General features: G+C 44.0%; 1 pseudogene; it reads left to right on the forward strand.

The window, feature by feature from the left end:
- Positions 1-432: 432 nt before the first annotated feature.
- LOC139424196 (CMRF35-like molecule 5) lies at positions 433-13,410 on the forward strand (annotated as a pseudogene).
- Positions 13,411-14,209: the final 799 nt, after the last annotated feature.

The raw sequence follows: 14,209 nt of genomic DNA on the forward strand, positions 1-14,209 counted from the left end.
TGTAGCTGACAGAGACTCTGTTGTGGACCTGGGCTAGCAGGTAGTATAGTAAAATAACTGTAACAGTATAGTTACTGTGATAGTAAAGTAACTTTAACAGTATAGTTACTGTGATAGTAAAGTAACTTTAACAGTATAGTTACTGTGGTAATAAAGTAACTTTAACAGTATAGTAACTGTTAGTAAAGTAACTTTAACAGTATAGTAACTGGGATAGTAAAGTAACTTTAACAGTATAGTAACTGGGATAGTAAAGTAACTTTAACAGTATAGTAACTGGGATAGTAAAGTAACTTTAACAGTATAGTAACTGTGGTAGTAAAGTAACTTTAACAGTATAGTAACTGTGGTAGTAAAGTAACTTTAACAGTATAGTAACTGTGGTAGTAAAGTAACTTTAACAGTATAGTAACTGAGGAGTAACTGTTCAGAATGAAGATACTCCATGTTGTCTCCTGCTGTCTCCTCTCAGGTGAGTTCTGCCTGTCTGTCCGTCTGTATCTCTCTCTCTCTCTCTCTCTCTCTCTCTCTCTCTCTCTCTCTCTCTCTCTGTTTCCATAATACTGTCTGGATCATATAGTACATATGGAATAAGATATGTTTTTGTTTATAAGGAGCCAGAATGTTTTACAGTTCTGAGTTTTTTTTCCACATGTGCCTTATGATAGGGTTAGGGTTAGGGTTAGCACTGATACGTTGGTATTTTACATGGGTTTGAGCAGGGTTTTAGTCAGGTTTGAGCAGGGTTAAAGTCAGGTTTGAGCAGGGTTAAAGTCAGGTTTGAGCAGGGTTTTAGTCAGGTTTGAGCAGGGTTAAAGTCAGGTTTGAGCAGGGTTAAAGTCAGGTTTGAGCAGGGTTAAAGTCAGGTTTGAGCAGGGTTTTAGTCAGGTTTGAGCAGGGTTAAAGTCAGGTTTGAGCAGGGTTTTAGTCAGGTTTGAGCAGGGTTTTAGTCAGGTTTGAGCAGGGTTAAAGTCAGGTTTGAGCAGGGTTAAAGTCAGGTTTGAGCAGGGTTAAAGTCAGGTTTGAGCAGGGTTAAAGTCAGGTTTGAGCAGGGTTAAAGTCAGGTTTGAGCAGGGTTAAAGTCAGGTTTGAGCAGGGTTAAAGTCAGGTTTGAGCAGGGTTAAAGTCAGGTTTGAGCAGGGTTAAAGTCAGGGTTTGATTAGGGTTAAAGTAAGATTTACCGAGGATTAAAGTTAGATTTGAGCAGGGTTCAAGTAAGATTTACCGAGGATTAAAGTTAGATTTGAGCAGGGTTCAAGTAAGATTTACCGAGGATTAAAGTTAGATTTGAGCAGGGTTCAAGTAAGATTTACCGAGGATTAAAGTTAGATTTGAGCAGGGTTAAAGTTAGATTTATCCAGGGTTAAAGTTAGATTTATCCAGGGTTAAAGTTAGATTTGAGCAGGGTTAAAGTTAGATTTATCCAGGATTAAAGTTCGATTTATCCAGGATTAAAGTTAGATTTGAGCAGGGTTAAAGTTAGATTTGAGCAGGGTTAAAGTTAGATTAGAGCAGGGTTAAAGATAGATTTGAGCAGGGTTCAAGTAAGATCTACAGAGGATTAAAGTTAGATTTGAGCAGGGTTAAAGTTAGATTTGAGCAGGGTTAAAGTTAGATTTGAGCAGGGTTAAAGTTAGATTTGAGCAGGGTTAAAGTTAGATTTATCCAGGATTAAAGTTAGATTTGAGCAGGGTTAAAGTTAGATTTGAGCAGGGTTAAAGTTAGATTAGAACAGGGTTAAAGATAGATTTGAGCAGGGTTCAAGTAAGATTTACAGAGGATTAAAGTTAGATTTGAGCAGGGTTAAAGTTAGATTTGAGCAGGGTTAAAGTTAGATTTGAGCAGGGTTGAAGTTAGATTCGAGCAGGGTTAAAGTTAGATTAGAGCAGGGTTAAAGTTAGATTTACCCAGGATTAAAGTTAGATTAGAGCAGGGTTAAAGTTAGATTAGAGCAGGGTTAAAGTTAGATTTGAGCAGGGTTAAAGTTAGATTTGAGCAGGGTTAAAGTTAGATTTGAGCAGGGTTAAAGTTAGATTAGAGCAGGGTTAAAGTTAGATTTGAGCAGGGTTAAAGTTAGATTAGAGCAGGGTTAAAGTTAGATTAGACCAGGGTTAAAGTTAGATTTACCCAGGATTAAAGTTAGATTTGAGCAGGGATGAAAGTATGATTTATACATGGTTTGTAATGTCTGCTTCCAACTCACACTCTCAAACACATAGATGCCCTGAACACAGCTCACTTTCCAGACCAATTTCCAGCTTACACTGTCAAACACATAGATCCCCTGAACACAGCTCACGCTCAGAATCCCAATCACCTGAATTCTGATCACCTGTTCACACACCTGTATGTCATGTACACACACTATTTAGTTCAGTTCATTGTGAGGTATTGTTTGTTTTTGTCCTCATTCTATTTGGATCTCTGTTTATTTCCATATTAGTCCTCCCGTGTATCGTAGTTTTTGGCCATCCTCACTAACAACGTTTTTTTTGCCTATTCTCTACCTGTACTTTTGCCTGTCAGATTTCCTGTCATCCACCTCTTTCCTGATCTCCCAGACAACGTTATTAGCCTTTTCCCTGCCTGTACTGTGTTACCTTTTTGGATTCCCTGTGTATGACCTTCTGCCTGTCCCTGGACCGTGCTACCTGCCTCCTCCTGTGTATGACCTTCTGCCTGTCCATGGGACCATGCTACCTGCCTCCTCCTGTGTATGACCTTCTGCCTGTCCATGGGACCATGCTACCTGCCTCCTCCTGTGTATGACCTTCTGCCTGTCCCTGGACCATGCTACCTGCCTCCTCCTGTGTATGACCTTCTGCCTGTCCCTGGACCGTGCTACCTGCCTCCTCCTGTGTATGACCTTCTGCCTGTCCCTGGACCGTGCTACCTGCCTCCTCCTGTGTATCACCTTCTGCCTGTCCATGGGACCATGCTACCTGCCTCCTCCTGTGTATGACCTTCTGCCTGTCCATGGGACCATGCTACCTGCCTCCTCCTGTGTATGACCTTCTGCCTGTCCCTGGACCGTGCTACCTGCCTCCTCCTGTGTATCACCTTCTGCCTGTCCATGGGACCATGCTACCTGCCTCCTCCTGTGTATGACCTTCTGCCTGTCCATGGGACCATGCTACCTGCCTCCTCCTGTGTATGACCTTCTGCCTGTCCCTGGACCGTGCTACCTGCCTCCTCCTGTGTATGACCTTCTGCCTGTCCATGGGACCATGCTACCTGCCTCCTCCTGTGTATGACCTTCTGCCTGTCCATGGGACCATGCTACCTGCCTCCTCCTGTGTATGACCTTCTGCCTGTCACTGGACCGTGCTACCTGCCTCCTCCTGTGTATGACCTTCTGCCTGTCCATGGGACCATGCTACCTGCCTCCTCCTGTGTATGACCTTCTGCCTGTCCATGGGACCATGCTACCTGCCTCCTCCTGTGTATGACCTTCTGCCTGTCCCTGGACCGTGCTACCTGCCTCCTCCTGTGTATGACCTTCTGCCTGTCCCTGGACCATGCTACCTGCCTCCTCCTGTGTATGACCTTCTGCCTGTCCATGGGACCATGCTACCTGCCTCCTCCTGTGGTCCTTTACACCTGCTGCGCCCAGCACTCTGTCTCCCATCTTACTCATTACAGGGTTAAAGTTAGATTTGAGCAGGGTTCAAGTTAGATTTGAGCAGGGTTAAAGTTAGATTTGAGCAGGGTTAAAGTTAGATTTGAGCAGGGTTAATTAATGTTAGATTTGAGCAGGGTTCAAGTTAGATTTGAGCAGGGTTAAAGTTAGATTTGAGCAGGGTTAAAGTTAGATTAGAGCAGGGTTAAAGTTAGATTTGAGCAGGGTTAAAGTTAGATTAGAGCAGGGTTAAAGTTAGATTAGACCAGGGTTAAAGTTAGATTTACCCAGGATTAAAGTTAGATTTGAGCAGGGATGAAAGTATGATTTATACATGGTTTGTAATGTCTGCTTCCAACTCACACTCTCAAACACATAGATGCCCTGAACACAGCTCACTTTCCAGACCAATTTCCAGCTTACACTGTCAAACACATAGATCCCCTGAACACAGCTCACGCTCAGAATCCCAATCACCTGAATTCTGATCACCTGTTCACACACCTGTATGTCATGTACACACACTATTTAGTTCAGTTCATTGTGAGGTATTGTTTGTTTTTGTCCTCATTCTATTTGGATCTCTGTTTATTTCCATATTAGTCCTCCCGTGTATCGTAGTTTTTGGCCATCCTCACTAACAACGTTTTTTTTGCCTATTCTCTACCTGTACTTTTGCCTGTCAGATTTCCTGTCATCCACCTCTTTCCTGATCTCCCAGACAACGTTATTAGCCTTTTCCCTGCCTGTACTGTGTTACCTTTTTGGATTCCCTGTGTATGACCTTCTGCCTGTCCCTGGACCGTGCTACCTGCCTCCTCCTGTGTATGACCTTCTGCCTGTCCATGGGACCATGCTACCTGCCTCCTCCTGTGTATGACCTTCTGCCTGTCCATGGGACCATGCTACCTGCCTCCTCCTGTGTATGACCTTCTGCCTGTCCCTGGACCATGCTACCTGCCTCCTCCTGTGTATGACCTTCTGCCTGTCCCTGGACCGTGCTACCTGCCTCCTCCTGTGTATGACCTTCTGCCTGTCCCTGGACCGTGCTACCTGCCTCCTCCTGTGTATCACCTTCTGCCTGTCCATGGGACCATGCTACCTGCCTCCTCCTGTGTATGACCTTCTGCCTGTCCATGGGACCATGCTACCTGCCTCCTCCTGTGTATGACCTTCTGCCTGTCCCTGGACCGTGCTACCTGCCTCCTCCTGTGTATGACCTTCTGCCTGTCCATGGGACCATGCTACCTGCCTCCTCCTGTGTATGACCTTCTGCCTGTCCCTGGACCATGCTACCTGCCTCCTCCTGTGTATGACCTTCTGCCTGTCCCTGGACCGTGCTACTTGCCTCCTCCTGTGTATGACCTTCTGCCTGTCCCTGGACCGTGCTACCTGCCTCCTCCTGTGTATCACCTTCTGCCTGTCCATGGGACCATGCTACCTGCCTCCTCCTGTGTATGACCTTCTGCCTGTCCATGGGACCATGCTACCTGCCTCCTCCTGTGTATGACCTTCTGCCTGTCACTGGACCGTGCTACCTGCCTCCTCCTGTGTATGACCTTCTGCCTGTCCATGGGACCATGCTACCTGCCTCCTCCTGTGTATGACCTTCTGCCTGTCCATGGGACCATGCTACCTGCCTCCTCCTGTGTATGACCTTCTGCCTGTCCCTGGACTGTGCTACCTGCCTCCTCCTGTGTATGACCTTCTGCCTGTCCCTGGACCATGCTACCTGCCTCCTCCTGTGGTCCTTTACACCTGCTGCGCCCAGCACTCTGTCTCCCATCTTACTCATTACAGGGTTAAAGTTAGATTTGAGCAGGGTTAAAGTTAGATTTGAGCAGGGTTAAAGTTAGATTTGAGCAGGGTTAAAGTTAGATTTGAGCAGGGTTAATTAATGTTAGATTTGAGCAGGGTTCAAGTTAGATTTGAGCAGGGTTAAAGTTAGATTTGAGGAGGGTTAAAGTTAGATTTGAGCAGGGTTAAGGTTAGATTTGAGCAGGGTTAATGTTAGATTTGAGCAGGGTTAAAATGTATCTCACAGGTCATCAGTTGTGACTGTACTGTGTGTTTCTGTTTGACAGCTCTGTGTGTTGTGGTGTCACCTGGCACTAAGGAAGTGGTAGGAGGACATGTCATGTTCAGCTGCTCGTTCTTTTGGGCAGGAACCAACAACAAATACTTCTGCAAGGGGACATGTTCTGGTAGAGACATTCTGGTTGAAACTAAGAGGAGCAAGAATGTAACTCAAGATACAGTATAGAAGACAACAGAGATGGAGTCTTCTATGTGACCATCAAGAACCTGATGAAGTCAGACTCTGGGACCTACTGGTGTGGAGTGGAGAGATATGGCCTAGACACATACCAAGAGGTGAATCTCACAGTTACAGATGGTAAGTGAATTCTCCATTTGAATTGTTATCTAGTAATTCACTTCCTGACTTATTTCCTGACATGAAGTTGTTTCAGTATTGGTGTTTATCTGTACTTTCTATTGACTCACAGCTCCTCCCACTTCTACAACCTCAACTGTCACCTCCCGACGCCATGTCTCCACAACCCTCCCAGACCTCTCTACAACATCCTCTAACCTCTCCACAACCCTCCCAGACCTCTCTACAACATCCTCTAACCTCTCCACAACCCTCCCAGACCTCTCTACAACATCCCCAAACACCTCCTCAACCCTCCCAAACCACGTCAGTGGTCGCCTATCAAGAGCTGGTATGATGAATCTCTCATCTTCGACATTAACTAATAAGTTGTGATATGAAATACTGTAATGCTGAAAATCAATTGTTTCTGTTCAAGCATTGGACAACTTTCACTACTTCTCTCTCTCTGTTGCTCTCTTCATTCACTCAATCTCTCTCTGTCTCTCTCTCTTTATCTCTCTGTCTCTCTCTCTCTCAATTTCTGGGAAATGTGTTAACATTGCCAAAGCAAGTGAGGTAGATAATATATAAAGTGAAATAAACAATAAAAATTAACAGTAAACATTCCACATACAGAAGTTTCAAAACAATAAAGACATTACAAATGTCATATTATATATATATATACGAGAAAAGGGCAACCAGCGAAGAACACACACCATTGTAAATACAACCCATATTTATGCTTATTTATTTTATCTTGTGTCCTTTAACCATTTGTACATTGTTAAAACACTATATATATATATATATATATATATATATATATATATATATATATAGTGTTTTAACAATGTACAAATGGTTAAAGGACACAAGATAAAATAAATAAGCATAAATATGGGTTGTATTTACAATGGTGTGTGTTCTTCACAATGCTGTCTGTGTGAGTGGACCAATTCAGTTTGTCTGTGATGTGTATGCCGAGGAACTTAAAACTTGCTACCCTCTCCACTACTGTTCCATCGATGTAGATAGGGGGGTGTTCCCTCTGCTGTTTCCTGAAGTCCACAATCATCTCCTTAGTTTTGTTGACGTTGAGTGTGAGGTTATTTTCCTGACACCACACTCCGAGGGCCCTCACCTCCTCCCTGTAGGCCGTCTCGTCGTTGTTGGTAATCAAGCCTACCACTGTTGTGTCGTCCGCAAACTTGATGATTGAGTTGGAGGCGTGCGTGGCCACGCAGTCGTGGGTGAACAGGGAGTACAGGAGAGGGCTCAGAACGCACCCTTGTGGGGCCCCAGTGTTGAGGATCAGCGGGGAGGAGATGTTGCCTACCCTCACCACCTGGGGGCGGCCCGTCAGGAAGTCCAGTACCCAGTTGCACAGGGCGGGGTCGAGACCCAGGGTCTCAAGCTTGATGACGAGCTTGGAGGGTACTATGGTGTTGAATGCCGAGCTGTAGTCAATGAACAGCATTCTCACATAGGTATTCCTCTTGTCCAGATGGGTTAGGGCGGTGTGCAGTGTGGTTGAGATTGCATCGTCTGTGGACCTATTTGGGCGGTAAGCAAATTGGAGTGGGTCTAGGGTGTCAGGTAGGGTGGAGGTGATATGGTCCTTGACTAGTCTCTCAAAGCACTTCATGATGACGGAAGTGAGTGCTACGGGGCGGTAGTCGTTTAGCTCAGTTACCTTAGCTTTCTTGGGAACAGGAACAATGGTGGCCCTCTTGAAGCATGTGGGAACAGCAGACTGGTATAGGGATTGATTGAATATGTCCGTAAACACACCGGCCAGCTGGTCTGCGCATGCTCTGAGGGCACGGCTGGGGATGCCGTCTGGGCCTGCAGCCTTGCGAGGGTTAACACGTTTAAATGTCTTACTCACCTCGGCTGCAGTGAAGGAAAGGCCGCATGTTTTTGTTGCAGGCCGTGTCAGTGGCACTGTATTGTCCTCAAAGCGGGCAAAAAAGTTATTTAGTCTGCCTGGGAGCAGGACATCCTGGTCCGTGACTGGGCTGGATTTCTTCCTGTAGTCCGTGATTGACTGTAGACCCTGCCACATGCCTCTTGTGTCTGAGCCGTTGAATTGAGATTCTACTTTGTCTCTGTACTGACGCTTAGCTTGTTTGATAGCCTTGCGGAGGGAATAGCTGCACTGTTTGTATTCGGTCATGTTACCAGACACCTTGCCCTGATTAAAAGCAGTGGTTCGCGCTTTCAGTTTCACGCGAATGCTGCCATCAATCCACGGTTTCTGGTTAGGGAATGTTTTAATTGTTGCTATGGGAACGACATCTTCAACGCACGTTCTAATGAACTCGCACACCGAATCAGCGTATTCGTCAATGTTGTTGTCTGACGCAATACGAAACATGTCCCAGTCCACGTGATGGAAGCAGTCTTGGAGTGTGGAGTCAGCTTGGTCAGACCAGCGTTGGACAGACCTCAGCGTGGGAGCCTCTTGTTTTAGTTTCTGTCTGTAGGCAGGGATCAACAAAATGGAGTCGTGGTCAGCTTTTCCGAAAGGGGGGCGGGGCAGGGCCTTATATGCGTCGCGGAAGTTAAAGTAACAATGATCCAAGGTCTTTCCACCCCTGGTTGCGCAATCGATATGCTGATAAAATTTAGGGAGTCTTGTTTTCAGATTGGCCTTGTTAAAATCCCCAGCTACAATGAATGCAGCCTCCGGATAAATGGTTTCCAGTTTGCAAATAGTCAAATAAAGTTCATTCAGAGCCATCGATGTGTCTGCTTGGGGAGGGATATATACGGCTGTGATTATAATCGAAGAGAATTCTCTTGGTAGATAATGCGGTCTACATTTGATTGTGAGGAATTCTAAATCAGGTGAACAGAAGGATTTGAGTTCCTGTATGTTTCTTTCATCACACCATGTCACGTTAGTCATAAGGCATACGCCCCCGCCCCTCTTCTTACCAGAAAGATGTTTGTTTCTGTCTGCGCGATGCGTGGAGAAACCCGTTGGCTGCACCGCCTCGGATTGCGTCTCTCCAGTGAGCCACGTTTCCGTGAAGCAAAGAACGTTACAGTCTCTGATGTCCCTCTGGAATGCTACCCTTGCTCGGATTTCATCAACCTTGTTGTCAAGAGACTGGACATTGGCAAGAAGAATGCTAGGGAGTGGTGCACGGTGTGCCCGTCTCCGGAGTCTGACCAGAAGACCGCCTCGTTTCCCTCTTTTTCAGAGTTGTTTTTTTGGGTCGCTGCATGGAATCCACTCCGTTGTCCTGTTTGTAAGGCAGAACACAGGATCCGCGTCGCGAAAAACATATTCTTGGTCGTACTGATGGTGAGTTGATGCTGATCTTATATTCAGTAGTTCTTCTCGACTGTATGTAATGACACCTAAGATGACCTGGGGTACTAATGTAAGAAATAACACGTAAAAAACCAAAAAACTGCATAGTTTCCTAGGAACGCGAAGCGAGGCGGCCATCTCTGTCGGCGCCGGAAGTTCTATTACTGATTTCAGTGGTGCCTAATATATAATGGTGTTCTATTATGTTGTAGCAGGGACTATGTTGTCATGGGGATGCAGGAAGTGATGCAACACTTGAGGTTTTGAGGTTTTGTGGAAAGCAGCTGCTGACACCATGGTTACTATGGTTACTCTGATCACTATCTTACTCAGTCTCTTCCTTTATATTTGTCATCCCAAAGCAATGTAGTTGCGACTCTAAGGGGAGTATTTTCATTTTTGGAAAAAAAACGTTCCCGTTTTAAACGGGATATTTTGTCAGGACAAGATGCTAGAATATGCGTATAATTGACAGCTTAGGATAGAAAACAACGTTTGCCATGTTTCTGTCGATATTATGGAGCTAATTTGGAATATTTTTTGCCGTTTTCGTGACTGCAATTTCCGGGCGATTTCTCAGCCAAACGTGAAGAACAAACAAAGCTATTTCGCCTACAAAAATAATTTTTGGAAAAAAGGAACATTTGCTATCTAACTGGGAGTCTCGTGAGTGAAAACATCCGAAGCTCAAAGGTAAACGATTTAATTTGATTTCCGTGACCAAGTTACCTGCTGCTAGCTGGACAAAATGCTATGCTAGACTATCGATAAACTTACACAAATGCTTGTCTAGCTTTGGCTGTAAAGCATATTTAGAAAATCTGAGATGACAGTGTGATTAACAAAAGGCTAAGCTGTGTCTCAATATATTTCATTTGTGATTTTCATGAATAGGAATATTTTCTAGGGATATTTATGTCCGTTGCGTTAGGATAATAAGTGTCAGGCGATGATTACGCTCCTGCATGCGGGATGGGGAGTCTCTTCCTTTATATTTATCATCCCATAACTAGCAAGATAGTGAAGTCTCTTCCTTTATATTTATCATCCCATAACTAGCAAGATAGTGAAGTCTCTTCCTTTATATTTATCATCCCATAACTAGCAAGATAGTGAAGTCTCTTCCGTTATATTTATCATCCCATAACTAGCAAGATAGAGAAGTCTCTTCCTTTATATTTATCATCCCATAACTAGCAAGATAGTGAAGTCTCTTCCTTTATATTTATCATCCCATAACTAGCAAGATAGTGAAGTCTCTTCCTTTATATTTCTCATCCCATAACTAGCAAGATAGTGAAGTCTCTTCCTTTATATTTCTCATCCCATAACTAGCAAGATAGTGAAGTCTCTTCCTTTATATTTATCATCCCATAACTAGCAAGATAGTGAAGTCTCTTCCTTTATATTTGTCATCCCATAACTAGCAAGATAGTGAAGTCTCTTCCTTTATATTTATCATCCCATAACTAGCAAGATAGTGAAGTATCTTCCTTTATATTTATCATCCCATAACTAGCAAGATAGTGAAGTCTCTTCCTTTATATTTGTCATCCCATAACTAGCAAGATAGTGAAGTCTCTTCCTTTATATTTATCATCCCATAACTAGCAAGATAGTGAAGTCTCTTCCTTTATATTTATCATCCCATAACTAGCAAGATAGTGAAGTCTCTTCCTTTATCACACCTTTATTTTCACTGCTCTGTCTGTGTCTGTCTGTCTGTCTGTCTGTCTGTCTGTCTGTCTGTACAACTGACTACCATCCAACCTACCATATCTTATTGACTGATCTGTCTACCATCCAACCTACCATATCTTATTGACTGATCTGTCTACCATCCAACCTACCATATCTTATTGACTGATCTGTCTACCATCCAACCTACCATATCTTATTGACTGATCTGTCTACCATCCAACCTACCATATCTTATTGACTGATCTGTCTACCATCCAACCTACCATATCTTATTGACTGATCTGTCTACCATCCAACCTACCATATCTTATTGACTGATCTGTCTACCATCCAACCTACCATATCTTATTGACTGATCTGTCTACCATCCAATATACCTTATCTTATTGACTGATATATCCACCAGTCTACCATCCAACCGACCAAATGACAGTTGTATCTATCCATCTATGATGTTTATAGTCTGGAAAGCATCTGGTTTGCCAAAATCTGGTAATTTCTGAAAAACCTGGAAATTTTAGCAAACTCACCAGCTTTGTTCAACTCTGGAACGTCTCTCCTCCTATCTGTGGTCAGGTCTGATGGTATCTATGATATATACAGTACTCTGTAAAGTCTCTCCTCCTGTCTGTGGTCAGGTCTGATGGTATCTATGATATATACAGTACTCTGTAAAGTCTCTCCTCCTGTCTGTGGTCAGGTCTGATGGTGTGGACCAGTGCTGGTCTGGTAGTCATGGTGTTAGGACTGGTCCTGCTCCTGTTCTACAGACAGAGGAGAGGAACCAGGAGAACACCACCACCACCACCACCACCAGTCTCCTCCAACACACAACCTGACCCTACTGGAGAGGTGAGAGACACAAGGAGTGTGTGTGTGTGTCCATGATAACTTGTAGTGTAGAGGTGATAGACAGGGAGGTGGTAATCTAAACATTAAGGGTTGAGTGTGTGAGTCGACAGCCTCTAGTGGGATTCTACTGTAGTCTATTATCATTCCTCAATCTGTCAACAGGAAGAACCTCCTACAAACAACACTTGTTCATTAGACAGCTCAGTTTCAACACATGATGGATTCTCAGACTCATAGGCTGCGTTTACACAGGCAGCCCAATTCTGATCTTAATGATTGGTCTTTTGACCAATCAGATGAGATATTTAGCCAATTAAAGGGCTGCCTGTGTAAATGCAGCCATATTAACAATGTAGTTCCTCATTTACATTTTTTGGTTTGAACCTTGACTCACATTGGCTGAGGGCCCTCCACTCTTTTCCATATTGACCATGTATGTAGTAATTGTCATTGGTTCTCTATGCAGGTTGACTGTGTGTACGAGGAGATCAGAGAGGCAGACAGACAGACAGACACACTTCCTGTGGTCATCTCTGTAGTCTACTCTACTGTCAAATCACCTACCAACTCTACAACCCACCCTGCTGGTCATTCCTCTACAACCCACACTGCTAGCCCAGCCTCTACAACCTACCCTACTGACCAAGCCTCTACAACCTACCCTGCTGGCCAAGCCTCTACAACCTACCCTGCTGGCCAAGCCTCTACAACCTACCCTGCTAGCTCTGCCACAGGTATTCCACAGATTCATGTGTAACTGCATAGGTGGAGTGTGTTTGAAAGTGGGCGTTGACAAATAAGTGGGAGGAGCAACATAAATGGGTCTATGGAAACCTAACAGCTAATTGGGCAGTTTGTTGGCCACTTAATGTCTGCTTGAGTGGCTGCTTGCTGCTTCCTTGTAGCATTTTAGCTAACCCTAACTCTTTTCCTAACCTTAACCTGATTTTCCTAACCTGCCACGTTAGTTATCCTGAATGGCAATGTACATTTTCCTAACCTGCTATTTTATTTCTACTAACCTCCCACGTTAATTATCCTAACCTGCCATGTTATTCTACTGTGACTTCCCAAAGATGATATAAATCCATATTCTACTGCAGATCACCCAGCATCTCTCATCTACTCCAATGTGGATCTACCTACAGATTCTAGAGTCTCTTCAAGTCCTCCAACAGCCAGTGGAACCCAGGATGATTTCATCTATTCTACAGCCCAGCTACCCAAAGATACTGTAGAATCTACAAGATACCCTGCTGTACACCTCTCTAAAGACACTCCAGAAGATGCCCTCTACTCTACAGCCCAGCTACCCAAAGATACTGTAGAATCTACAAGATACCCTGCTGTGCACCTCTAAAGACACTCCAGAAGATGCCCTCTACTCTACAGCCCAGCTACCCAAAGATACTGAAGAATCTACAAGATACCCTGCTGTGCACCTCTAAAGACACTCCAGAAGATGCCATCTACTCTACAGCCCAGCTACCCAAAGATACTGAAGAATCTACAAGATACCCTGCTGTGCACCTATAAAGACACTCCAGAAGATGCCATCTACTCTACAGCCCAGCTACCCAAAGATACTGTAGAATCTACAAGATACCCTGCTGTGCACCTATAAAGATACTCCAGAAGATGCCCTCTACTATACAGCCCAGCTACCCAAAATAATGTAGTACTATAGAATATATACAAGGGATACATCCCAAATGACACCCTATTACCTTTCCCCCATATGGACCCTGGATAAAGGCAGTGCTCTATAGAGGACAAGGTGCCATCTGGGATGAAGGGAAGCTCCCTGTAGAGAGATGAAGGGTTGTCACCACAGAGCCGCCATCTTGGAACGACATTAAAAAAACAACCCCTTTCCTGTTTCAAATCCTCCTTGACACATTGTATTAAAACAGCTCATGTGGTTTTACTGTATATAATATATGTAAAACATGAACACCTGGGTTTAAAATAAATCTGTATCTCCAGATTTTGTGAAAGTCAAGCAACATTTTTGCAAATATTTGTGTAACTATGTGTTTGTCAGCAAATTGGCTTCATTTTGTCTGTTCTAATAATGAAGACAGTAATGCCATAATAGTCAGTTGTACCTTTGAGATTTACATATATGTTTAAATCAGTGTAAATGTGGAGTGTTTGTGTGTGTGTGTGTAGTGTGTGTGTGTGTGTAGTGTGTGTTTGTCAGTGTGTGTGTGTAGTGTGTGTGTGTGTCAGTGTGTGTGTGTGTGTAGTGTGTGTTTGTCTGTGTGTGTAGTGTAATGTGTTTTGTCATTGTGTGTGTGTTTGTCAGTGTGTGTGTGGTGTTTGTTTGTCAGTG

Source organism: Oncorhynchus clarkii, chromosome 13 (assembly GCF_045791955.1).
Source record: "Oncorhynchus clarkii lewisi isolate Uvic-CL-2024 chromosome 13, UVic_Ocla_1.0, whole genome shotgun sequence".
Taxonomy (NCBI): Eukaryota; Metazoa; Chordata; class Actinopteri; order Salmoniformes; family Salmonidae; genus Oncorhynchus; species Oncorhynchus clarkii.